The sequence below is a fragment of the Saccopteryx leptura genome, chromosome 3 (assembly GCF_036850995.1).
Source record: "Saccopteryx leptura isolate mSacLep1 chromosome 3, mSacLep1_pri_phased_curated, whole genome shotgun sequence".
Lineage (NCBI taxonomy): Eukaryota > Metazoa > Chordata > Mammalia > Chiroptera > Emballonuridae > Saccopteryx > Saccopteryx leptura.
In genome coordinates this window covers 283195839-283221764 of record NC_089505.1, presented here as the reverse complement: position 1 = coordinate 283221764, position 25926 = coordinate 283195839, and the positions used below count along the sequence as shown (strand labels likewise).

Here is a 25926-nt window from a genome sequence, read left to right as displayed (position 1 = left end):
GATCTTCGCTATTGTGAACAATGCTGCCATAAACATAGGGGTGCATTTCTTCTATTGAAATAGTGCTATAGTGTTCTTGGGGTATATTCTTAAAAGTGGGATAGCTGGGTCAAAAGGCAGTTTGATTTTTAATTTTTTCAGGAATTTCCACAGTGGCTGCACCAGTCTGCATTCCCATCAGCAGTACAGAAGGGTCCCCTTTTCTCCACATCCTTGCCAGCACTTATTCTGTGTTGTTTTCTTGATGAGCGCCATTCTGACTGGTGTGAGGTGATATCTCATTGTGGTTTTAATTTGCATTTCTCTAATGATTAGTGATGTTGAGCATTTTTTCATCTCCCTATTGGCCATCTGTATGTCCTCTTTGGAGAAGTGTTTATTCATTTCTTTTGCCCATTTTTTGATTATATTGTTTATCTTCCTGGTGTTGAGTTTTACAAGTTCTTTATAAATTTTGGTTATTAACCCCTTATCAGACGTATTGTTGAATATGTTCTCCCATTGTGTAGTTTGTCTTTTTATTTTGTTCTTATTGTCTTTAGCTGTGCAAAAGCTTCTTAGTTTAATACAGTCCCATTTGTTTATCCTGTCCTTTATTCACTTTTCCGTGGAGATAAATCAGCCAATAAATTGCTGTGAAAAATGTCTGAGAGCTTATTGCCTATGTTTTCTTCTAAGATGCTTATGGTTTCACGGTTTACATTTAAGTCTTTTATCCATTTTGAGTTTGTTTTTGTGAATGGTGTAAGTTGGTGGTCTAGTTTCATTTTTTTGCAGGTAGCTGTCCAATTTTCCCAACACCATTTGTTGAAGAGGCTGTCTTTACTCCATTGTATGCTTTTACCTCCTTTGTCAAAAATCAATTGTCCATAAAGGTGTGGGTTTATTTCTGGGTTCTCTGTTCTGTTCCATTGATCTATATGCCTGTTCTTATGCCAGTACCAAGCTGTTTTGAGTACAATGGCCTTGTAGTATAACTTGATATCAGGAAATGTGATACCTCCCACTTTATTCTTCCTTTTCAAGATTGCTGAGGCCATTCGTGTTCTTTTTTGGTTCCATATAAATTTTTGGAATATGTGTTCTATATCTTTGAAGTAAGTCATTGGTATTTTAATTGGTATTGCATTGAATTTATAAATTGATTTGGGTAATATAGACATTTTAATGATGTTGATTCTTTCTAACCATGAGCATGGTATATGCTTCCACTTGTTTGTATCTTCCTTGAGTTCTTTTATCAATATTCTATAATTTTCTGAGTACAAGTATTTAATCTCCTTGGTTAAATTTACTCCTAGGTACTTTATTTTTTTTTGTTGCAGTAGTGAAGAAAATTATTTCCTTAATTTCTCTTTCTTACAGTTCATTGTTGGTGTGTAAAAATGCCTCTGATTTCGAGTATTAATTTTATATCCTGCCACCTTGCTGAATTCATTTATCAGGTCCAGTAGTTTTTTGATTGAAACTTTAGGGTTTTCTATATACAATATCATATCATCTACAAATAATGATAGTTTTACTTCTTCTTTTCCAATTTGGATGCCTTTTATTTCTTCTTCTTGTCTGATTGCTGTGGCTAGGACTTCCAGAACTATGTTGACTAAGAGTGGTGAAAGCGGGCACCCCAGCCTTTTTCCTGATCTTAAGGGGGTTGCTTTTAATTTTTGCCCGTGGAGTATGATGTTGGCTGTGGGTTTGTCATAGATGTCCTTTATCATGTTGAGGTATGTTCCCTGTATTCCCACTTTGCTGAGAGTTTTGATCATGAATGGGTGCTGGATTTTATCAAATGCTTTTTCTGCATCTATTGAAATTATCATGTGGTTTTTCTCCTTCCTTTTATTTATGTGATGAATCACATTGATTGATTTGCAAATATTGTACCAGCCTTCCTCCCCAGAATAAATCCCACTTGATCATGGTGTATGATTTTTTTCATATATTGCTGGATCCAGTTGGCTAATATTTTATTGAGGAGTTTAGCATCTAAATTCATCAGGGATATTGGCCTATAATTTTCTTTTTTTGTGTTGTCTTTGCCTGGTTTTGGAATCAGAATTATGCTCGCCTCATAAAAGGAGCTTGGAAGTCTTCCTTCCTCTTGAATTTTTTGAAATAACTTGAGAAGGATAGGAGTTAATTCTTCTTTGAATATTTGGTAGAATTCACTAGTGAAGCCATCAGTTCCCAGGTTTTTGTTTGTTGGGAGTTTTTTGATAACTGTTTCGATCTTATTTGTTGTAATCGGTCTGTTTAGGTTTTCTGATTTTTCCAGACTGATTTTTAAAATATACGCTATTATATGTTTTAAGGAATTTGTCCATTTCATCTAAGTTGTTTAATTTTTTGGCATACAGTTCTTCATACTATTTTCTTACAATCCTTTGTATTTCTGTTGTGTCAGTTGTAATTTGTCCACTCTTATTTCTAATTTTATTTATTTGAGTCCTCTCTCTTTTTTTCTTGGTGTGTTTGGTTAAAGGTTCATCGATCTTGCTTACCTATTCAAAGAACCTGCTCCTTGTTTCATTGATCCTCTGTATTGTTTCTTTAGCTTCTATGTCATTTATTTCCACTCTGATCTTGATTATTTCCTTCCTTCTACCACCTCTGGGTTTTACTTGCTGTTCTTTTTTTAGTTCTTTTGGATGCAGGGTTAAATTGTTTATTTGAGCTTTTTCTAGCTTCTTAAGGGATGCCTGTAATGCTAGGAACTTCCCTTTCAGTACTGCTTTTGCTGTGTACCATAAATTTTGAGTTGTTGTATATTCATTATCATTTGTTTCTAGGAATTTTTTTTATTTATTCTTTGATCTCATTGTTAACCCATTCTTTATTTAATAACATGCTATTTAGTTTCCAAGTGTTTGAGTATTTTTCAGTTTTTCTGTTGTGGTTGATTTCTAGTTTCATGCCATTGTGATCAATGAAAATGCATGATATTATTTCAATATTCTTAAATTTGTTGAGACCACTTTTGTGCCCTAACATGTGGTCTATCCTAGAGAATGTACCCTGAGCACTTGAAAAGAATGTATATTCTGCTGCTTTAGGGTGAAAGGTTCTGAAGATATCTATTAAATCCAGTTGATCTAGTGTGTCCTTTAAGTCTTCAGTTTTTTTGTTAATTTTCTTTCTTGAGGATCTATCTAGTGATGTTAGTGGGGTATTGAAATCCCCTACTATTATAATATTGCTGTTGATCTCGCCCTTTATATCCATCAAAGTCAGCTTTATATATTTAGGTGCTCTTATATTAGGTGCGTAGATATTTATAATGGTTATATTTTCCTATTGGATTGCTCCCTTTATCATTATGTAGTGACCTCCTTTATCTCTTACTATAGCCTTTGTTTTAAAGTCCATTTTTTCTGATATAAGTATTGCTACCCCAACTTTCTTTTCATTTCCATTAGGATGAAATATTTTTTCCTTTTACCTTCAGTCTATGTGCATCTTTTGTTTTAAGGTGAGCATATGTCTGGGTCCTGTTTTATTATCCATTCAGCTACCCTATGTCTTTTGATTGGATCATTTAATCCATTTACATTTAAGGTTATTATTGTTATGTAGTTGTTTATTACCATTTTATTCTTTAAAGCTGTATTCCTTTTTTGCTATATTCTTTTCCCCCTTTGATCTGTTTACAACAGGCCCCTTAACATTTCTTGCAGCATTGGTTTGGTTGTAATGAATTCCTTGAGGTTTTTTTTTTTTGGTCTGGGAAGCTTTTTATTTCTCCTTCAATTTTAAATGATAGCCTTGCTGGATAAAGTAATCTTGGTTGTAGGCTCTTGTTCTGCATTATTTTGAATATTTCTTGCCATTCCCTTCTGGCCTCAAGTGTTTCTGTTAGGTAGTTGGATGTCATCCTTATGGGGGCTCCTTTGTAGGTGATAGCCTTTTTTTCTCTAGCAGCTTTTAATATTTTCTCTTTATCACTTAGCTGTGGTATTTTAATTATGATGTGTCTTGGTGTAGATTTCTTGGGGTTTCTACGCTTTAATGGAATTTTCTGCGCTTCTTGAACTTGTGTGACTTTTTCCTGCATCAATTTAGGGAAGTTTTCGGCTATGATTTGATTGAACAAAGTTTCTATTTCTTGTTCTTTCTCTTCTTCTTCAGGAACCCCTATGATGCGGATGTTATTTCTCTTCATGTCACGTAGTTCTCTTAGAGTTTCCTCAGACTTTTTAAGTCTCTTTTCTTTTTGCTGCTCTGCTTCCATGCCTTTGTTTATCTTGTCCTCTAACTCGCTGATTCGATTCTCAGCTTCATCCATCCTGGTTTTAATTCCTTCCATTGTGGTCTTCATTTCTGATACTGTATTTGTCATTTCTGACTGATTCTTTTTTATTATTTCAATGTCCTTTTTTATACTTGCTGTCTCTTTATTTAGTTGTTCATTATGACCATCTATTGTTATTCTAAGATCTTTGAGCATCCTAACAATCATTATTTTAAACTCTGCATCAGGTCATTTGGTTATATCTGACTCATTCAAGTCTTTTTTGGGGGATTTCTTTTGATTCAATTGGGTTGCATTTCTCTGCCTTCCCATTTGTCTATGTATAAGGAGGGTGTGGCCACTAGAATCCAGTGGATGTGGCCTCTGTGTTCCCTTGGTGTGGTCCACCACCCCTCTGCCACTGCTTGGGGCATTCTGGTATTGGCGTTGCTGGAGCTGGCTGGCTGTGGCTGTTGCTGCGGTTTCTGCCTCTCCTCCAGAGGAGGGGTTGTGTTCATGTGCCTGTGCCCAGGTCTACAAGCCTCAGCCTTTGCCCCACCCCCACAGGTGGGGCTGCATGCCTGGGCCTCTAGCCTTGGCTTCCCTGGCTGGGGTGAGCACCTTTTCTTAGCCACGAGTCTCCACCTGTTCCTGGCTTTCGCCCGCCCCTGTGGGGGGAGCTGTGCTCGCCTCGCGAGTTGGGCGGAGAGCCCGGCTCTGTGGGCCTGGCGGGGCTGTGTGCCAGTGCTCAATGGTGGGTCTCTGCAGTTCCCAGGCTTTTGCCTTTCCCCTGCGGGTGGAATGCAGGTGGGTCCACAGCTGGCTGGACCACTTTCGTGCACCCCTTCTGCCCCTTCTGGGTGAGACTGAGCTCACGCTGGGCCTCAGTTGTGGCTGGTCCAGCTTCCACATCCCGGCACCGCCCGCCCTCCAGCGAGTCCGTAGCAGTGTGGGTGGGGGCAATGCAGCTCAGACCCTAACACTCACTTCTGTATTTCTGGTGGCTCCCTCCTTCTAAGCGGCTCTGCTCTGAGTGCTGTGGAAGAGCTTGTTTGGCTGGTGTCCTGCTTCCCTTTGCTGGTATTGCTGGTTCCATGGGAAATATTCACTTTGTATTTGGAGAGTGACTCAGCCCAGGGGTTAGGGTGGCTGTCCCTCAAAGTGTTTCTCCCTGTGCCTCCTAGATTACACTCTTTTCCTGCTATTCTGGTCCTCTCCTCTCTCCCTGTCCGAGTGGTTCTGAAAGAGGTTTTCTGTGCAGTCCCTTTAAGAAGAATCCTGGGTCTGAGAAATCTGTCTCTTTCTTACAAACAGTATTCTCACTTGTTTTGCAGCTAAATACTCTCCATTCGCCTCTTCTAGGCTCTGGGGCTGCAGGCTGGGGCTTTGTTTCTGGGGGCCCAGTACCCTCCCATCTCCGCTAAACTCACTTCCCGCCACGCGAGTCTCTCTGGGCTGCCGTTTGCTCCTGGGAGCTGGGCAGCCCTCTCTGCGTTTCCGCTTTTCCTACCAGTCTCAATGTGGCTTCTTGGTGTTCCTTGGTTAAAAAGTCCTCTTAGTTTAGTCCAAAGTTGGTTTTTCCAGATGATGGTTCTTAAAATTAAGTTGTAACCTACTTTGGTTCTGGGAGGTGGAAGTTGGTATATCCGCCTACTCCATCGCCATCTTGCGCCCTCCCCATGCTCTTTTGTAAGCTCCACCCTTTGTACTCTCTTCAACTCCACCTGTCAATTCCCCCCTTGAATTTTGGAACACAGTTTAGTTCCCCCTGAACTTTCACAATAGCCAATATTTATTGAGAACATATAATATTTATAACATGTTAGGTGTTTTGGGTGCTCTTTTTTTTTAATGTTTATTTTGTTGATTTTAGATAGATAGATAGATACATACATACATAGACAGAGACAGGAACATCTATTCCTGTATGTACCCTGACTGGGGATCAAACCAGCAACCTCTACTCTTTGGGACGATCCACAAACAAACTGAGCTATCTGGCCAGGCCTACATGGATGGTCTTGTAACAAGGCTGATGCTCAAAGCATTAACTGCTGGGCAACAGAGACACAGAGCAGTCAGAACAGAGCCAGCTGCAGTGTGGGGACAAGGTTTCCTGTGTCCGGGAGTTATTCTTTTAGTGCTGAATTGTACGGAGGTCTGGGGGAGTTCTTGGGTTAGTGGCATTTGGGATACTCAGTACAGCATCTCTTTGCCATCTTTTATATGAGAATATTCTTTTAAGTTTTTTTCAGTGACAGTTGACATTCACTATTACTTTGTATTAGTTTCAGATGTACATCATAGTGGTTAGACAGTCATACTTTGCAAAGTATTCCCTCCGATATTTCTAGTACCCAACTGCTATTCAAGAATTTCAACAGTTTTACAGGGGTAACATTGTATTGGTACCAACCGGCTGACTGTCAGGTAGTCTTCCCACAACCCCATCGTTAACTCTCTCTCTAGTAGATCAGGAAAATTAATTTCAGAAATGGTAAGTAACTTGCCATAGGGACAGCTGGTAAGCAAGAGTCAGACCTTGAACCCAAGCCTGTCTGACCCCAAAGAATGATTGTGAGCTTTTAGCAGCACCCCACTTCACACAACTAGGAGTTAGTCATTCGTTCTCGTGTTCCCCATTTCCTCTGCGTCCAGCCCATTTCTCCAGCTGGACAGCTCTCTGAAGACAGACCACATCTTTTCTATTTTCTGTATTCCCAGTGTTTAGGCTGGGTTGAAGCACATGGTTAAATATCGTTCTTTTCTTTATTCTGCAAACACTTCAACACCTACTATGTGCCAAGCTTTGTGTTAAGAGATAAGTAGAGGGATCAACAGATAAATAAGACAGAATTACCTTTAAAGAACAGTTTACTGGAAGACGCACCACACACATAATTGTAGTGCAGTGTGGTAAGTATTATGATAGCACTTTGTACTAGGTACATCGACTTGTGTCTATTTGGGTCGGTCATCTGGCTGAGTGTAGTTTGGTAAGTGTATGTTTAGCTTTGTAGGAAGTTTCCAAACTCTTTTCCCCAGTGACTATGCCATTATGTATTCTTTAAAAAGTTTTTTATTGTGGTAAAATATATATAACATAAAGTTTAACATCTTAATCATTTTTTTAAGGACAGCATTCAGTGGTATTAAGTACATTTATGTTGTTGTGCAACCTTCACCACCACCTATTTGCAGAACTCTACATCTTGCAGAACAGAAACTATGTCCTTCAAACAATAACTCTTCTGTTTCTCCCCTTCCTCCCAGCTCCTGGCAACACTGTTATACTTTGTCTCTATGAGTTTGACTGCTGTCAGGACTCCATAGAAGTCGACTTGTATACTATTTTTCTGATTTCCCAGAGCAACATGTCCTCAAGGTTTATTCAGGTGGTAGGTAGCATGGGTCAGAATTCCCTTCTTTTTTTTAAAAAAAATTATTTTTCAATTACAGTTGACATATAATATCATTTACTTTCAGGTGTACAACATAGTGATTAGACATTTATATAACTTAACAAGTGATCAGCCCCATAAATCTAGTACCCACCTGGCACCACACCTAGTTGTTCAGCTGTTATTGACTATGTTGTCCATGCTGTAATTTACATCCCTGTGACTGTGTTTGTAACTGGCAACTTGTACATCTCACCCCTTTTACCTTTACATTGTCACCAGCAGTGTGTGACAATTTCATGAGCTCCTTGTAAGGAGCACTTAGCAGTGTCGGCTTTCCTTTGTGCCTTTCTAATAGGTGTACGGTAGTAAGTAGCTTACTGTGGTTTTATTGTGAATTTTCCTAAAGATCAAAAATGTTGATCGTTTCTTCATATGCTTACTTGCCATCTATGTATTTTCTTTTGAAGTATCAGTTTGGGGCTTTTGCCCCTGTGTTTAATTGGGGCCTTTTGCTTTCTTGTTGATATGAATGATTTTTAACAGAACTTCCTTTTCAGGAATTCGTTAACTAGGTTTTCAGTACATTTGATACGAACAGTTTATAAAGTGCTTCAAAGAAGATGCTCTCGGAGTGGTTGCCAAGGAAAACGAAGATGGCCTTTGATTCCAACCCGGGGCAGGAGTGGTGAGGATGTGTTTTTCCTCAATGTGGTTTTGAAGCAGGAGGACAGAGAAAAGGGAGAGAGAGAGAGAAGAGCCAGAAAGTGCGGGAGGAACTTTGATCTTCAGTCTAAAAAAGAAGAGAGGGATTTGTTTGGTTGCCAGTGGAAGCTGGAAGGGTTAGAATGGCAAAAGGATGGTTTTCTCTGATGAGAAAAGCAATTGCACAACGTGAAGGCTGTTAAATGTCCATCCTTCTCAGCCCAGAGTTGCATGAAGCAGGACCAGCAGGTGGTTCCTACCACTGCCCAGTGAGGTCAAATCATTCTGTAACGCTAGAGTGATCTAAGCAGATATCTGAAACTTCTAGGAAGGGCAAGGGTACCTTAACCTGTGCTCAGATATTGACAGTATATCTGGATTTTCAACATCTGTATTGGGATGTTAATAAATTAGTGTTTATTTTTTTTAAAGAGATCATTTGGCTTATGTGAAAACTTTTGGGAAGGAATTTCTGGAAGGCTAAAATACCTCCCTTCTTGTATCCTGACTTATAGACTCTGTGACATCAAAAAAACCAATGAGCCAGGCTTTTCTTACTGGGCTCTGAGGCCTTTAGGGCTTCAGGCTCCGCCCCCGGCACTGTCTATGTACTTTTGTGTGCATGAGTACACTTGAGTATGGGGAGTGGTTGCACAGCTCTCGGCAGCCACAGAGGGGCCTGTAATCCCCAAGTGGCTGTGAACCTCAGCTCCAGAGGGCGTGATTGGCAAATTGACTGTAGCGATGGCACAGCAAACATTCCATGTCTCAGCTTGAACACATTATGGCAGGAAGTTCTGCGTCAGATGAAATTAGGTATACATTAAAGTGGTGGGATTGAGCCCGGAGTCTTTTCAGCTCTTGTATGAGCTGCTTTGATTCTCTTCCTGACATAATTAACAGTTGGCTGAGAAAAAAAAGCTTTTATTTTTTTTGCTTATTAAGTATCCAGATCATATGTGTTCTTGATTATGTAGCTAATTTATATAAAATATGTATATAATGTCTAATAAAAAAGCAACCCAGTGTATAGGGTGGACCTCATTTACGTAGTGCAGCGTGCTATATATTAGAGAAGACAAAACAGTGTAAAATATGATCTTTCTGAGAAAACAAGGCGAGATGGCAGAGCCTGAGGCCCACAAACGAGAGAGCAGTTCAGGCTGGGGTGGCAGGTTTTAGCTGTCGGAGGATGGGCAGGGGTTGATGGGCTGACAGGGGAGGAAATGGCATTTTATTTGGGAGGAAATCTGTAAGCAATTGCTCACAGGAGGAAGTTTATGGAGGAACTGTACTGAGCATGCTTTTCATGGAGTTTCCCTGTTAGGGAAACGGATGCAGGTGAGGTTGAGAATGCAACCCAGGTGACACCTTGGAAAATCAGTCTGGTGGTAAAGAGAAGGAAAGTGGGGAGGGACAGAGTATTCTAGTGACTCACAGACCCTGTGTTCACGATATAGAGCTATGCTCCATTTCGTAGAAGACATAAAATGTTCACAAGGAAAAGCACTTGGATCTCTTATTTAATAGGGTTGTTAAAGGAAAAAGAAAACTATTGTTTCCTTAACTCAAAGGATGAACCCTGAAGAAGAGCCATAGTGGTATTATCTGGCACCATTTAGGAGTGGTGGATTCAGAGATCTGTTATAAAGAGACTCAAACACCAACCAGGAATTCAGAAGCAGCTGAGGATTTCAAGTCACAAGTGGTCTTGACAGAAAGCGATGAAAAGCATGTATTCAGGGCGAGGAGGTGTGTGACTGTGATAGAACTTATTGCTCATAGTGTGGCCATTCCTGATGGGAGAGACAGAACCAGAACCATGCGAGGGTTCTAGGAGTGCAGTGCAGTGCCACCACTCTCCGCCCCCCCCTCCCCAAGCTATCCTGGGTGAGAAAAATATTGTTGTCTTCTACCAGTAAAAGGAAACAGGTGGCCCTGGCCGGTTGGCTCAGCGGTAGAGTGTCGGCCTCGCATGTGGAAGTCCCAGGTTCAATTCCCGGTCAGAGCACACAGGAGAAGCACCCATCTGCTTCTCCACCCTTCCCCTTCTCCTTCCTCTCTATCTTTCTCTTCTCCTCCTGCAGCCAAGGCTCCATTGGAGTAAAGTTGGCCGGGGCACTGAGGATGGCTCCATGGCCTCCACCTCCAGTGCTAGAATGGTTCCAGTTGCAATGGAGCAATGCACCAGATGGGCAGAGCATCGCCCCCTAGTGAGAATGTTGGGTGGATCCCGGTTGGGTGCATGCAGGAGTCTGTCTCTCTGACTCCCTGTTTCTCACTTCAGAAAAAAAAAAAAAAAGAAACAGGTAACTGGATTAGAGTGGTTGTGACAGTTAAAATGTTGACTTGGCATATTGATGTCTACAGCAGAACTTTCCAAAATCAGCTGCTCACACCCCAGACCCATGGGAAACATTCCACTGGAATACAAGAAAAGAAAAAGACATTCTATTTATATTTACTTCTGTCCAAAAATAGGGGTTGTACTCCGCTAATAGTTAATATACAGACTGACCAACTTCATGTGGTCCAAATGCTAGAAGGCCAGCAGGGTTTATGGCCCTGGGCATTTTGAGAGAAGAGCGTGCCTTCTGCGACCAGGGGGCCCGACTCTGTTGGTAGAGGTTTAGCTCTGTCCAATTTAATAGATTGACAGATTGTATTGTCTTTAATAGTAAAAAAAAAAATTACCATACTTCATAAGGACATGGGGAATGAGCCTTATAATCTTTTGTTGCACAGGTGCTAACTAGAGCAAATTACTTAAGTAATACTTAAGTAATTAGGTAAGTTGTTGAATGTGGATTAGGATTTTGTTTTGCAAAGAGAACATCACAAAATTGCTGCCCTTTCTATGATACATGGCTATGGTATTGGTGTCCTACAGATACTTTAAAAATTAATATACATAAGCTGTCCTTTCAAAGTAGAGGTGCTATCTTAATGAGTAAGGAAGTAATTTTTTTCTCTAATAATAATCTTGTGCTACAGAGAGCATTTGTAAAGTAAGTTTGTGGAAATATGTACTTCCATTGTCATGTGATTTTCATTGCTGAAAACTGGTAGTTGTGTGTTACATACAAAAAAATCTCATGTCTGCATACTTAAAAATCTTGGAAACAAACTAAAATCTTCCAAACAAAGGGTTTCAAACCCACTACAAAATTTCACCAGAATTAATAATCTTCCAATTAGATTGCAAGAACAACTGACTGAATGGGTAAATGAGTTAATTTTAGTAAAAAAAGCCATTGAGTAATTAGTATATAAAACTGAAACATGAGGACTACTGTGACTTTGTAAGTACATTTCTTGTATTTGGATTTATGCATCTTTTTCAGGTGTCATTAAAAATCATTCTAAAATAATTTTTTTTTAAAAATTTATTTATTGATTTTAGAGAGAGAGGAAGGGAGAGAGAAGAGACTGAAACAATCTGTTCCTATGTATGCCCTGACCACGCAAATTGAACCAGTAACCTCTGCATGGCCGGACGATCCTAAACAACTGAGCTCTCTGTCCAGTGCAATTTTTTTTAACTTATTGATTTTGAGAGCGAGAGAGAGAGAAAGAGAGAGAAGAAAGAAACATTGATTTGTTGTTTCATTTATTTATGTATTCATTGGTTAACTCTTGTATGTGCTCTAACTGGGGATTGAATTTGCAACCTTGACATATCAGGATGATGCCAACTGAGCTACCTGGCCAGGGCCTTTTCCCACTTAAAACTGCACCAGATATTGAAGCTAAATATTGAAATACATTGAGCTTAGAATCAAACCTTTGAACTGCTCCATCACAAAGTGTTAAACCAAGATTAAAAACAAACAATGAAGCACATTGTTATGATGCAATCACTGAAAAATGTTTTCAGTGAGAACAAAAAGAATTAATAAACAAAGAAAAGTTATTTTTAAAGTTTTAGTTTTATCTTTATCTCAGCCTTCTTAATTTGTATTTTTAAAATGTGTTTTATAACATGTAGATTAGTGTGGTAAAACCCACATCTAATTGATAAATCTACATATATTGGGTTAGTATAGTTTGTTTTGCTTTTCTGATGTGGTACATGAGCATGAAAGTTGGGAGGCCATTGAAACTTTTTTTATAAAATCATTCCAGTTTCCGAGGGTTTGGGAGATTGTTCAGGGGCTTTCTTAGGCTTTTCAGCACTGGAATGGTGGCACCAGTGATGGAGGAAGAAGAGGAGGAAGGGGAGGAGGAAAAAGGAGCAGAAGAGATTGCAGCAGTGCCTGTGGATTGAGTGGGGCCCCTTCCTCCCCACCCCCCTTTCCCTACCATAATCACCACGAAAAGCTGTGATGTAGTTACACAGTGGAAGACTACCCAGCTGTAAAAAAAAAAAAAAAAAAAGGAAATTTTACCTTTTGTGACAGTATGGATGGACCTGGAGATTATTGTGCTCAGTGAAATAAACCAGTCAGAGAAAGACAAATGCCATATGATCTCACTCATATGTGGAGTGTAATGAACAAAATAAACTTACCAATGAAATAGAAAAAGATACATAGATACAGAGAATAGACTGACAGCTGTCAGAAGGGAAAGGGGTCAGGGGCTGGGTGACAAAGGTGAAGGGATTAAACAATGAATTCTGTCTTTAGAACAACAGTCCAACTGTAATATAGTGTGAGCCACATTCGTAATTAAGTTTTCTAAGTAGCCATATAAAAAACGTCAGAAAGAAAGAGATGAAAATTTTCAATAATTTAACCCCATATATCTAAAGCATTATTTCATCATGCAATTGTTATAAAATATTGGTGAGATATTTTGTATTGGTTTTGTCCATGCCAAGTCTTTAAAACCAATGTGTTGTTTATGCTTACAACACATCTCAACTGGGCGAGCCAAGTAGACAATGTTAGTGCACCTTTACAGCATGCACTGAGAAAGAAATGTTACAGCAGAGCTGTACACAGTAGTTAACTTGAACGTTTGATAGCCACATACCACTGACACATTCATGTCAACTCCACTGTGGCACAGGTGGCTTGCCAGGCCACTACCCTCCTCCAGTAGTGAGTCAAAGCCCCCGTTGGTTCCATTTGTAAACCCTTATCTTGAAGTTCTTCACCTCCAACTCTGAGTTCAGGAGGGAGAACACTTGGAGTCTCACCGCCCCCCTTTTTTGGTAACAGCTTTTTGGAGATATAGTTAACATGGTATACAGTTCACCCATTTAAAGTGCACAGTTCAGTGATTTTAATGTATTTACAGAGTTGTCTCATATCCACTCTTACTTGCCTGTTACTAGAAATGGAAAGTAATTTCCACTCACATTCCCATAGGGGAGAACTTAGATTTAATGTTCTAGCCTAACTTCAGAAAAGGTTGGGAAATGTAATACACCCATGGGAAAGAAAAACCACTATGGCAAGCACAGGACATTGGCAGCGTCCCACTCATTGACTGTGATGTCCACTTGACTCATGGAAAGGTCACTCTTCTTTGCTCTACAAGAGCTTTAGTTGACATGTCCTCCCTTGCTTGACTTTGAGGAAAATACAATTCCCAAGATCATTGACTTGGCTGTTCTCTTCTGTATCCCTTTCTCAGTTTTCTACTTCATAGTTTGGACCTGGAATTAGAGGTAGGGAAGTCCATGTACCTGGGACATATCTCTTACATGGGGGAGAGTTTTCTTTTATGGAAATTGGGAAGATTTTCTTAGTTTATAACTTCACAAAATCATGAATTACTATGAAACAGTGCTTCAGAATGATCACTGTCCCTCTTAGGATGTTCTTTTGGGAACATCTGTGAGATATATTTTATTTCACATGTTTTCAAATTTCTTGGATTGTTGGCATATTTTAATTCAGTGAGTTCATATGGAGTCTGAGGCACCAAGTAATACATTTGACTCCATTTTAAAAGTAAACATTTTTTATTTATTTTTATATGAGTAAACTTTATTTGGAATAGCTTTAGGTTTACAGAAAAGTGGCAAGAATAATACAGGGAGTTTCCATACCTTTCACCCACTTTCTCCTAATGTTAACATTTTATGTAATCATGGTACCGATAGATTTTATTCCGATTTCAACAGTTTTCCCATTAATGTTTTTCTTCTGTCTCAGGATCCAATCCAGGATATCATTTTACACTCAGTTGTCATCATGTCTCCTTAATCTCCTATAATCTTGACAGTTTTTCAGTCTCTCCTTGGCACATTTGCAGTGTTTTTTAGGATGTCTCAGTTGTGTTTATTGATGCTTTCTTATGATTTGACTGGGCATATGGACTGGGAGAACACTACAAAGGTGAAATGCTTTTCTCACCACATCATACGGAGAGGGTATGTGATAGGAACGTGACTTATCACTGACGACGTTTATCTCGACCAGTTGGTTAAGTGCCGTCTCCCAGACTTCTCCACTATGAAGTTACTGTTTTCCCATCCCATATTCTATTCTTTGAAGCAAGTCGCTAAATACCATCCACATGCAAGGGGAAGGGAATTAAGCTCTGCCTCTGCAGGGAGAGGAGGGCACATCTTCAAACATTAGGATGGGTCCCTTCTCCCCACTTATTCATTCAACTACTTATTTACATTCTGTTAGACTTACTGATTTTATTCTTTGGGTTAGTTATATGACCGTTATTTTGTTCAAATCATCCTACCTTTGGCCATTGGAAGTTTTCAAGTTGACTTCTGGGTAAAAAGTGAGAAACCCAAGAATGTTTCTATCCTTGGTTTCTAATTACTGGATGGATTGGAACTTCTCCACTTCCTCCTGGTGGTACCTGTTAAGTGAGAAGCATTAGACCAGTGGTCCCCAACCCCCCGGGCCGCAGACTGGTACCGGTCCGTGGGCCATTTGGTACCGGTCCACAGAGAAAGAATAAATATATTATTTCCGTTTTATTTATATTTAAGTCTGAATGATGTTTTATTTTTAAAAAGTGACCAGATTCCCTCTGTTACATCCATCTAAGACTCACTCTTGACGCTTGTCTCGTAAGTTCGACAATTATATTTTTAAAATACCACAGTTTTTACGCTGGTCGCATAATTTTATTTTGTGCATTTAACCGTCCCACTCTAAAGGCCGGTCCATGAAAATATTTTCTGACATTAAACCAGTCCATGGCCCAAAAAAGATTGGGGACCACTACATTAGACCATAAGTCTTTCTAAAGCTCTTGTAGCCATAGAACTACTATAAAGAAATTTGCCAATATTTATGAAAGTAATAAGCATCTAGGAGTAGAGTTAAAGTTAGCATTAAAAGCTGTCTAAAGGAGACTCATTCCTGCAAAATACCATTGATTGTAGATTCTTAGAAACTTAGAGAAAATTAGAAGTCCACTATTCTACCTCCATTATTTTCTAGATGAGAAATTAAACTTCCTAAGTTTAAGTCACTTGCCTAAGTAAATCCGGGACTGAAACTCAACTTGAATGACATCTAACTAAAGCCTAGTTTTTTCTATTGAATCAAGTGGTGGGTCTTCCTGTTTTTCTTTGTACTTTTCTCCTCTCCTTCTCTTTCCTTTTTCAAAAATCAATATTTGGGGATATTTTTCAGGTATGGAATCATAGTTGCTATGTGATGATAAATAGGCAAAAAAGTTCAAGTTTGCATATTTACTTATATTTGCATTTCAAAATGATAGTTTAATAGCACATTAAGAAAATTTTTATTCAGTTTCATATTTTTTTTGTATTTTTCCGAAGTTGGAAACGGGGAGGCAGTCAGACAGACTCCCGCATACGCCCAACCAGGATCCACCCGGCATGCCCACCAGGGGGCGACGCTCCACCCATTTTGGGGCATTGCTCTGCCGCAATCAGAGCCATTCTAGTGCCTGAGGCAGAGGCCACAGAGCCATCCTCAGCGTCTGGGCAAACTTTGCTCCAATGGAGCCTTGGCTGTGGGAGGGGAGGAGAGACAGAGAAGAAGGAGAGGGAGAGGGGGTGTGCCCTGGCTGGGAATCGAACCCGGGACTCCTGCACACCAGGCCGACGCTCTACCACTGAGCCAACCGGCCAGGGCCATTCAGTTTCATATTTTGATAAGACTTTCATCACAGAAAAACAATGTCCTAAGAGTTTTTGGTTATACTTTTGATTCTAGAATATCTGTTTAATTGGTACTAATTTAATAACTCCTATTTTTAGTTTATTTGAGAACGTCAGCTTAGTATAAATGTAGCGAGAAGAAAAGCCTTTCCTTTCCAACTCAAGGTGAGGGGACATGCATGTATTGAAATCACGGTGCTGTAAGGACAAGATGGAAAATGTATGGTGTCAATTTGTTCATTTTACCTGTGGTTTATGCCAATATTGGCATTTATCTTATTTTCACACCCATGCTCATTAGCTGCCACTCGGAGATGTCCTTACAAGTGATTCTCATGAAATTTAGTTTATCTTTTAGGAGCATAAGGACGGTGTGAATTCCATGGTTAAGCGGCTGCATTAGGTAGTACAGCATTTCAGAAGTGTTTTTCCTGAGCTCATAAAAAGCTACACCATTATGTTGATGGATTTGCTACTTTATGTCCTATTAATTATAAAAGGTGACCCTATATTTTGGATTCAAGAGTCTTTTCTGGTTTGTTGAGCACACTGGTACTTAAGGTGGTGATTTAAATTAGTTTTAATGTACTTGGGTACCCAAGCGTACAGCGCTTTGAAGCCACTAGCAGAGAGAAAGAAGAGAGCTATTTCAGCCTTACCCGGTAATGAGGCCCATAAATCAAAAGAATGAATGTGGAAACTTCAAGTGAGCCTCAGGATCTAATTTCAAACACCTTAAAGGGACTCCTTTTTTGGTTTAGACTTGTGCGGATCACGGTGCCCAGTGTAAGGGCCAAACTGAGAAACCTAGATCTAAAACAGAGAACCTCTCTATAGGATTAATGCAGCTGAGCTACACCCTCCCTTTTCAGCCTTCGGATTTGAGAGGCTTTTGGTTAGGAAGTCTGGGCCTAGAGAGGTGGAAATGGACGGCGTATATTCAGTTATGGGTCTGCACATGTTCATATACCAAATGTTACCTGAGGAAATCATACCATGATTGTGCAAGAGACAGAATGATTTTCATTCAGCCTCTCATTATACTAGGCTTTCTGAAACTAACCCAGGAGTGATAAGCTTTGAGCATTAACAGCTCTTTTTTTTTTTCATCCAGACAAAGGAAAATGGTGTGAATTTCTGAGACTAAATCAGACATATCCCCAAGAAATGGAGAGATGCCTTGTAGACAACAGAGCCGTCTAAGGCAAATACAAAGACAGGCTATTCCTAGACTTCTGGCAGGCTGACTGGCCATTTCACTCAGTTCTTAAAAGAAGAAAGAAAATAGGCAAGAGAAGGTTGGAATGAGAGATCAAAGTTCTGGATGGTGTTGGTTCAGGCCATGTCAGAAATTCTTCATCGCTCCTCTCTGGCACGCTGACTTTGGACGGTGTACATAGGCCTATTTTTAAACTGCAGACTCCAATTCGCTTCCACACGCTTTACCCTTCTTCTGCTCAATTGCTAAAACCAGGGATTATTTCAGTTAGTTTACATGCTGTGTGCGCATGATGGGATGAGAATTTATGGTTCTGAAATTGCATTGGGATTGGACTGAGGAAATATGTGGGGAGAGGCTAAATGACCATACTCATATGCATGTCTTTCCTTTTAATTTTCCCCGTATTAAAACTCACCAGAGCCCTGGCCAGTTGTCTCAATAGTAGAATGTCGGCCTGGCATGTGGGAGTCCTGGGTTTGATTCCCAGTCAGGGCACACAGGAGAAGCACCCATCTGCTTCTCCACCGTTCCCCTCTCCTTTCTCTTTATCCCTCTCTTCCCCTCCCACAGCCAAGGCTCCATTGGAGTAAAATTGGCCTGGGCACTGAGGGTGGCTCCTTGGCCTCCACCTCAGGCGCTAGAATGGCTCTGGTCGCAACAGAGCAACGCCTCAGATGGGCAGAGCATCGTCCCCTGGTGGGTGTGCTGGGTGGATCCTGGTGAGGCTCATGCGGGAGTCTGTCTCTCTGCCTCCCCGCTTCTCACTTCAGAAAAATACCAAAAACAAAACAAAACAAAAGACTTCACTGGAATCCTAGAACACACAAGGTATTTAATTCAAATATCTGTAGGAATATTTGCATTCAGGTGAGTTTAGTAATGTGTTACTTTTGATTATTTTGGGGGATAATTTAGGCTCAAAGTATAATGGCACAATTATTTTGCCATTATGGTTTATATTTTAATTTGGGCTGTGCTAAATTATCTTGAAAGTGTGTGTGTGTGTGTGTGTGTGTGTGTGTGTGTGTGAATGAATGTGGAAGGGGATAGGAAGGGAACTTTGAAATGCCATTGGTTGTTCTGAACTTAAAATTTAAATCTTTTGATGTAGAAATAAATGCATTTCTGATGGCCAAAATTAAAATATTTATGGTCTTTAATAGCAAATAAATCAGAGAGAGATTATTCTTATGGTCAACAGAAATTAGGTGGTCAGAAAGGCTTCTGGCTTTCAAATTTTAAAAAGAGCAATGTTTATATTTTTTTAAAACTCATGTTTTATAGCAGTTGGATTTTTCTTGTTTGGCAGATTTTTATTTTTTTTTAATTAAAAATTGCTTTCATGAAGTCTTTTCTGAAGTAGATCTTGTAGACAGTTGAGGAAATGAAAACTGAAACCTAATTGTAGCCATGTGCTTGATTATGTCATATCACATCAGAGGACCATAAAACAAGGGTGTCTGCCCGGTTCTGAGACAGAGGGACTGCTGATGTCGGTGGGCGTGTTCTTTTCGCTTGGGGGTACAATTAGGGAAAAGGTGATCAAGGTGGTCATGGAGTAGAACTTAGTTTGTATTTTATAAAAGACTTTATTTTCCTAATTAACTATCTCATGGTTTTATTTTTTCATTTAAGTTTCTTAAACCTTGGAACTACAGTTTTCTTCCTTCAATCTGTTCTTGTTTATTGGTCTTTTTTAGACCAAGATGCAAATGTGACCAGTACATTTTACCTGTAAACACTTCGACATGCATAGCATGGCCTACAGCTCAATATCTGCTTACAGTGTTTTTGTGTGTGAAAGTTGCATGCACCAAAATGCACAATGCTTATCTGCACCCTTTGAATTTGGAGAAATGCAGACACGGGTTACCGAAGACTGCTTTCATGTCTTTTCCCACTCAGTCCTGCCTTCTGCCTCATAGACATTCTGATCTTTTCATCATGGATTAGTTTTCCCTATTCTAGTTCTTTTATTTATATATGTATGTGTGTGTTTGTGTATCTATATCTATCTATATGTATATATACACACATAGAAATGGAGTCATACAGTGTGTATTTTTTTGTGTCTTTTATTCACCATATATTTTTTAAAAATTTGTTCATGTTCTCATCTGAACAAGTAGTTCATTCCTTTTTATTGTTCAGTTGTATTTCATTATATGGTTAATTTTTAAACTTATTTATTGATTTTTATATAGAGGGGAGAGAGAGAGAGAGAGAGAGAGAGAGAGAGAGAGAGAAAGGTGGGGGGAGAAGAGGGAAGCATCAACTCATAGTAGTTGTTTCCTCATATGTGCCTTGACCAGGCAGGCCCAGGGTTTCAAACCTGTGACCTTAGCATCCAGGTCGATGCTTTATCCACTGTGCCACCACAGGCCAGGTGGTATTTCATTATATAAATGTATCACAGTTTGTTTATTCATTCATCTGTTGTCAAACACCTGGGTTGTTTCTAGTTGGGCTACTATGAATAAAGCTGCTATGAACACCTTGTATAAGTCTTTATGTGGATGTATGTTTTCATTTCTGTTGAGTAAATACCTAGGAGTGGTATATCTGTGTCGTAAGATGGGCATATAGTCAGTTTTATAAGAAATTGCCAGACCTTTTCCAAGGTGGTTTTACTCTTCCCAATAGTGGATGAGAGTTCTAGCCTCTCCTTATTTGGCATATCTGCCCCAGCATATGGCACAGTTAGTCTTCTGAATGTTAATCTTCCTTCTAAATGTATAGTGATATCTCACTGTTTCTTTTCCTTTTCCTTTTCTCTTCTCTTCTTTCTTCTTTCTTTCTTTCTTTCTTTCTTTCTTTCTTTCTTTCTTTCTTTCTTTCTTTCTTTCTATCTTTCTTTCTTTCTCTTCCTCCCTCCCTCCCTCCCTCCCTCCGTCCCTCCCTCCCTCCCTTTCTTCCTTTTTGCAAGAGAGAGAAAGAGAGAGAGAGAGAGGTATAGATAGGGACAGACAGTTAGGAAGGGAAAGAGATGAGAAGCATCAGTTCTTCATTGCGGCATTTTAGTTGTTCATTGATTGCTTTCTCATATATGCCTTGACCTGGGGACTACAGCAGAGCAAGTGACCTCTTGCTCAAGCCAGTGACCTTCAGCTTCAAGCCAGCAATCTTTGGGCTCAAGTCAGCAACATTTGGGATCAAGCTAGTGACCTCTGGGCTCAAGCCAGCCCCCATGGGGTCATGTCTAGGATCTCACGCTCAAGCTACCAACCCCCCACTCAAGCTGGTGAGCCTGCACACAAGTGGATGAGCCCGTGCTCAAGCTTGGCAACTTAGGGGTTTTGAACCTGGGTCCTCTGTGTCCAGGCCAACACTATCCAGTGAGCTAACAACTGGTCAGGCTCACTGTGTTTCTAATTTGCATTTCCTTGATCACTAATGATGGCGAATTACTTTATGTACACATTGGCCATCTGTATGTTTTCCTTTGTGAAATGTCTATTCAATCTTTTGCCCATTTATTGTTTTTTTTTCCTTTATTGAGTTAGAATTCTTTATATATATATCCTGAACATCTTAACCATGTCTTTTAATGAGCAGTTGTCAAATTTCGGTGAAGTCTACTTTGTCTTTTTTTATATGGTTGATTTCTGTGTACTGTTCAATAACTCTTTCCTTAACCCTAATAAAGATATTTTCCTGTGATTTCTTCTTTATAGTTTTAACTTTTAGGTTTATGATTAACATGGAGCTAGTTGTGTGTGGCATGAGATAAGGATTCAGGGTCTTTTCTGTTTTTCCATACTGATATCCAATTTTTTGTTTTCCTCTTTGATTGCTTTGGCACTTTTTGTAAAAAATCAGTCAGTTACATCTGTGTGATTCTATTTGGTACTTTCTAGCCTATTCTGTTGATCTATTTGTTGATTCTGCTGGAACCACACTATCTTGAATATCATAGTTGCCAAAGTCGTCAAGTTGTGTAAGTCTTCCACTTTTGTTCATTTTCCAGAACTGCTTTTTGTTGTTTGTAGCCCTTTCTATGTCGTATGAATTAGAGAATCAGCTTGTCTGCTTGCTTTCTTTTTAAAGGCTTGTGGGATTATGACTTACATCGCCTTGAATCTGGAAACCCTGGAGTTCACCAGGGCAAAACTATTTTCATAATAATACTAAGGTTTATGTAACTTCACACTCTCACTCTCTCAGGGCGTGGTATAATAGAATTTTCCAGAGGCGACATCATTTGTGATATTGTAATAAATTAGATGCGGAAGTAAAGAGGTAGGTCCAGCTATCTTTTACAATGCTAAACATTAAAAATATTTGCAGAAACAAAGCAATGCAAATATTTTCACTAATTTTTATTGTAGTAATTAATTTTCATACAATTTATATTAGCATTTAATGAGTTTACTTATTTATTTATTTATTTTTATTTAGTGAGAGGAGGGGAGGCAGAGAGGCAGAGACAGACTTGTGCATGCGCCCCAAGCAGGATCCACCTGGCAAGCCCACCAGGGGGCTATGTTTTGCCCATCTGGGGCTCTTGCTCCATTGCAACTCGAGCCATTTTTTTAGCACCTGAGGCAGAGGCCAGGGAGCCATCTTCAGCGCCCGAGGCCAACTTTGCTCCAATCAAGCCATGGCTCCAGGAGCTTTGGAGAAGACAGAAATAGAGAGAGAGAAGCAAGAGGGGGATGGGTGGAGAAGCAGATGGTCGCTTCTCCTGGGTGCCTTGACCAGGAATTGAACCCAGGACATCTACATGCCAGGCTGATGCTCTACTACTGAGCCAACTGGCCAGGGCTGAATTTATTAATTTAAAATTTAAATTTATTACTATAAAATTTGATAAGTATAACCCACATAAATTTAAGGTTTTGGGACCCTTAGGTATTTTTTAAAGAGTGTCTTAGGGCTTTGTAAACAGAGTTTGAAAACTGCTGCTATAGATTAATTTGGATAATTGGGACCTTAACAATATATATTCTTCCAATCCGTGAATATGGTATGTCTCTATATTTATTTATCTTTTCTAGTTTTCACTGTAGACATTTAAAAATATCAATTGTTCAGTGTGTTCCTAAGTATTGTATTCTTCTTACTTCATGTAAATGGAATAGTTTTAAATAGAATTTTCCAATGATTGGCTGTAATATATAGAAGTATATTTGATTTGTATTTGCTCACCTGGTATCCTACAGATTTTCTAAGTTCAGACATGAGTCTGATAGTTGTTGGTCAAGAGCTGTGAAGAGTTCGGCATTTTACCCTTGTTGCAAGCTAACAAGTTGTCCTCCTAGCTTCATGATTGCTGATAGAAGGCACGAGAATCCTGAGTCAGAGACAGAAGGATTTTGTTACTCATGGAATAGTAGGCAGCGTGACCTTCACATTCACAGTGGTTCCCCAGAGCCTCTGAGTCCCATGGGGAAATGTCCAGGCAGATGTTACTGATAGTGAATTTGTGTCACAGGTGGTGACCCTGAGCTTGGGAAATTCCACTCTCTACAAGCAGTTGCTGCAAACCCTGCCTAACCTTTGCTCCAGAGGGAGGTGTTCTTTTTATTTTCCTGGAAAGCAAAGAAATCTGCCCTTTGCCTCAGAGAGAGATACTATCTCTGTCTTCCAAGGCTATCCAAACATCTTTGAAAAGATTATTTAGAACAAAAGCTGGTACATGACTTGCAGAAACACAAGAGACTGTAAGAGACTGTTTCTCTTTCTGATTACCACTAGAGCAGCAGTTCTCAACCTGTGGGTCGCGACCCACTAGAACCACTGCACTAGAGGTTCCCCCCCACTCCCAATTTCCCTGATTCTAAACCCTTTGATCTCTCTTTTTTTTTTCTTTTTTTTTACAGAGACAGAGAGTCAGAGAGAGGGATAGATAGGGACAAACAGACAGGAATGGAGAGAGATGAGAAGCATCAATCATCAGTTTTTCGTTGCGACACCTTAGTTGTTCAGTGATTGCTTTCTTATATGTGCCTTGACCGTGGGCCTTCAGCAGACTGAGTAAGTCCTTGCTCAAGCCAGCGACCTTAGGTCCAAACTGGTAAGCTTTGCTGAAACCAGATGAGCCCGCGTTCAAGCTGGCAACCTCGGGGTCTCAAACCTGGGTCCTCCGCTTCCCAGTCCAACGCTCTATCCACTGCGCCACCTCCTGGTCAGGCTGATCTGTCTCTTACACAGATGCTAAATCCGTTAGCTCCCCTTACTTTGGTTTGGAATGTCATGTCCTTACTCATTGGGGGCCTGGCTTCTATTGTCTCGAATTCACGTCACTCTGACTGCCTTTGGCCAACTCTGTTTATCCAGCATTATTTTTTGTACTTTCTGTCAGTGACCCTAATGCTCAGTGTCACTCACACTTTTCTTAGGTCAGGTCTCTTCTCTGGCATGTTGTCCTGTGAGTCCCTTCTGTCTCTCCAAACTCTACCTCCCTCTTTTTCAAAGCATAGATCAAATCTCACCTCTCTTATAAATATACTTCCCTGACCTGTTTACTCTCCCAACAACTATTATATTTTCTCTTTCCTAAATGCTAGGACACATAGAAAGTTGATGAAAGTTTAGAAGACTAGCATTGAAGTATTAAGGGCTTCCAATACAGTTCCTCAGTAATTTCTAGCATTCCAAGCAGGGCTTCCTTCATTGATCCAGGTGGAATACTGGGGAGATTCGGGTCCTCTCAAACCTTATCTTACGGGCAGCCTCTCAGGCCAGGCTGTTTAGTAAGATGAAAGAGGTCAGGAATGGGATGGCAGAGGAATGGAGCTGGATGAGCGCTGTCCCATCCCCCTTCTACCTCCTACCACCCTGCAGCAGGCACACAGGAAGGATGGAAATATATACTTCTCATCCAAAGCCAGGTGTGTCGGCATGGGTAACACTTGCCAGTTTTACCAGGAGAAGGTGATGAGGTTGTGCTGTTCTGTATCTGCTCTGACTGGGTGTGGCTGGCTTGATGAGAATCCAGTTTCTCCTTTCTCTGAACCAAACCTTCCCTAACTAAACCTCAGTTCTTGGTCAAAGAGGATGACCTTCTAAGGTGGAAGAGTCATTCTTTGCTAAAGGACCTGTTATTCCTGGCCACGTTTGCTGTTTTCTGGAGCTCACTTCTGTGATGGCCCACGTGCCTTGCCCTGGACCTTCTAGAGCAGTGATTTAGGATCACACAGACCTGAATTCAAATTCCTGCTCTGCTGTTTGCTATTACTAGGACTGATGAGAAGTCATTTAACCTGTCTGAACTTTAGTTTTCTTCTCAGGGTAAAATACTGCCGATTTCAGAATGCTGTGGAGAAGATAAATGTGAATGTTCAAGGCCATAGCCTGGGACATTAGTAGTCAATCCATAGATGGTAATGGTTACCATAATAACCAGACCTGTGATCCGGTGTCAGGAATTTGTCATTGAAACTTCTCCAAAGGCAGATGGGCTAGGCCTAGGCAAAACTATGGGCAAGGTTGGTATGTGGCATGCCCAGTCCCTCTCTTCATTCTGTTATCGTCACCTCTCCTCCTTCATGAGACCCAGTGGCATTCTGCTTTCTGTTGACCTTCCTCAACTAGAAAGGGTGGGAGTCTGATGATGACGTAGCCATGCTGATGGATCCAAATCTAAAGTGGACCAGGGATTGGCAAACAGTGGCCAACTACCTGGTTTTAAACAGCCCTTGAGTAAGAATTTTTTTACATTTTAAAATGACTGAAACATATCAGAAGAAGAATATTTTGTGACATAATGTGAAAATTAGTAAAACGCCTATTTCATAAACTTTGCCAAAAGTAATGTTTTGTTGGAATACAGCTATGATTTTGCTCATTTGTTTACATACTGTCCATAGCTGCTTTCTTGCTACCACAGCCGAGTTGTGGAAGAGGCTGTGTAGAGCTCCCTGTCACCTCTCACTGCTCTTCAGTGCACTGCAGTTCGCAGAGGTGCAGGTGTAACGGCAGCATTTTGGATCGCCCAACAGCGGCGTTTTATTTATTTTTACCAGTGCATAATACCCTTGATGTCAAAACAAGGAAAGAAGAGAAAACCTGGCTCTGAATATTAGACTTTGAAGGCACAGTCGAGTGTGGTTATTTTGTTATTGATGAGATGGCAAAGCATGTGTTTATTACCTGATGGCCCTGTGACTGTGCTCAAACAATCTACCGTACACCTCCATCAGAAGAGTAAGCACTTATTACACTCTGGCCAGCGTTCAGAAAGGCAAACAGTTAATAATGAGAAAATCTAAAACCAACTAGCTAATTATAGAAGAGTCCTTACTCTCCCCCCCCCCCCCCAAGAACATGAAGTGTTACCTGTGTAAACTTCAAGTGGCTTGTTTATTGACCA

General features: G+C 40.2%; 1 protein-coding gene across 7 annotated transcripts in view; it reads left to right on the top strand.

Annotated features, from left to right (window-relative positions):
* The window catches only part of LTBP1 (latent transforming growth factor beta binding protein 1), a 416121-nt gene that overhangs the window by 76171 nt on the left and 314024 nt on the right, over positions 1-25926 (top strand). The window lies entirely within an intron of this gene.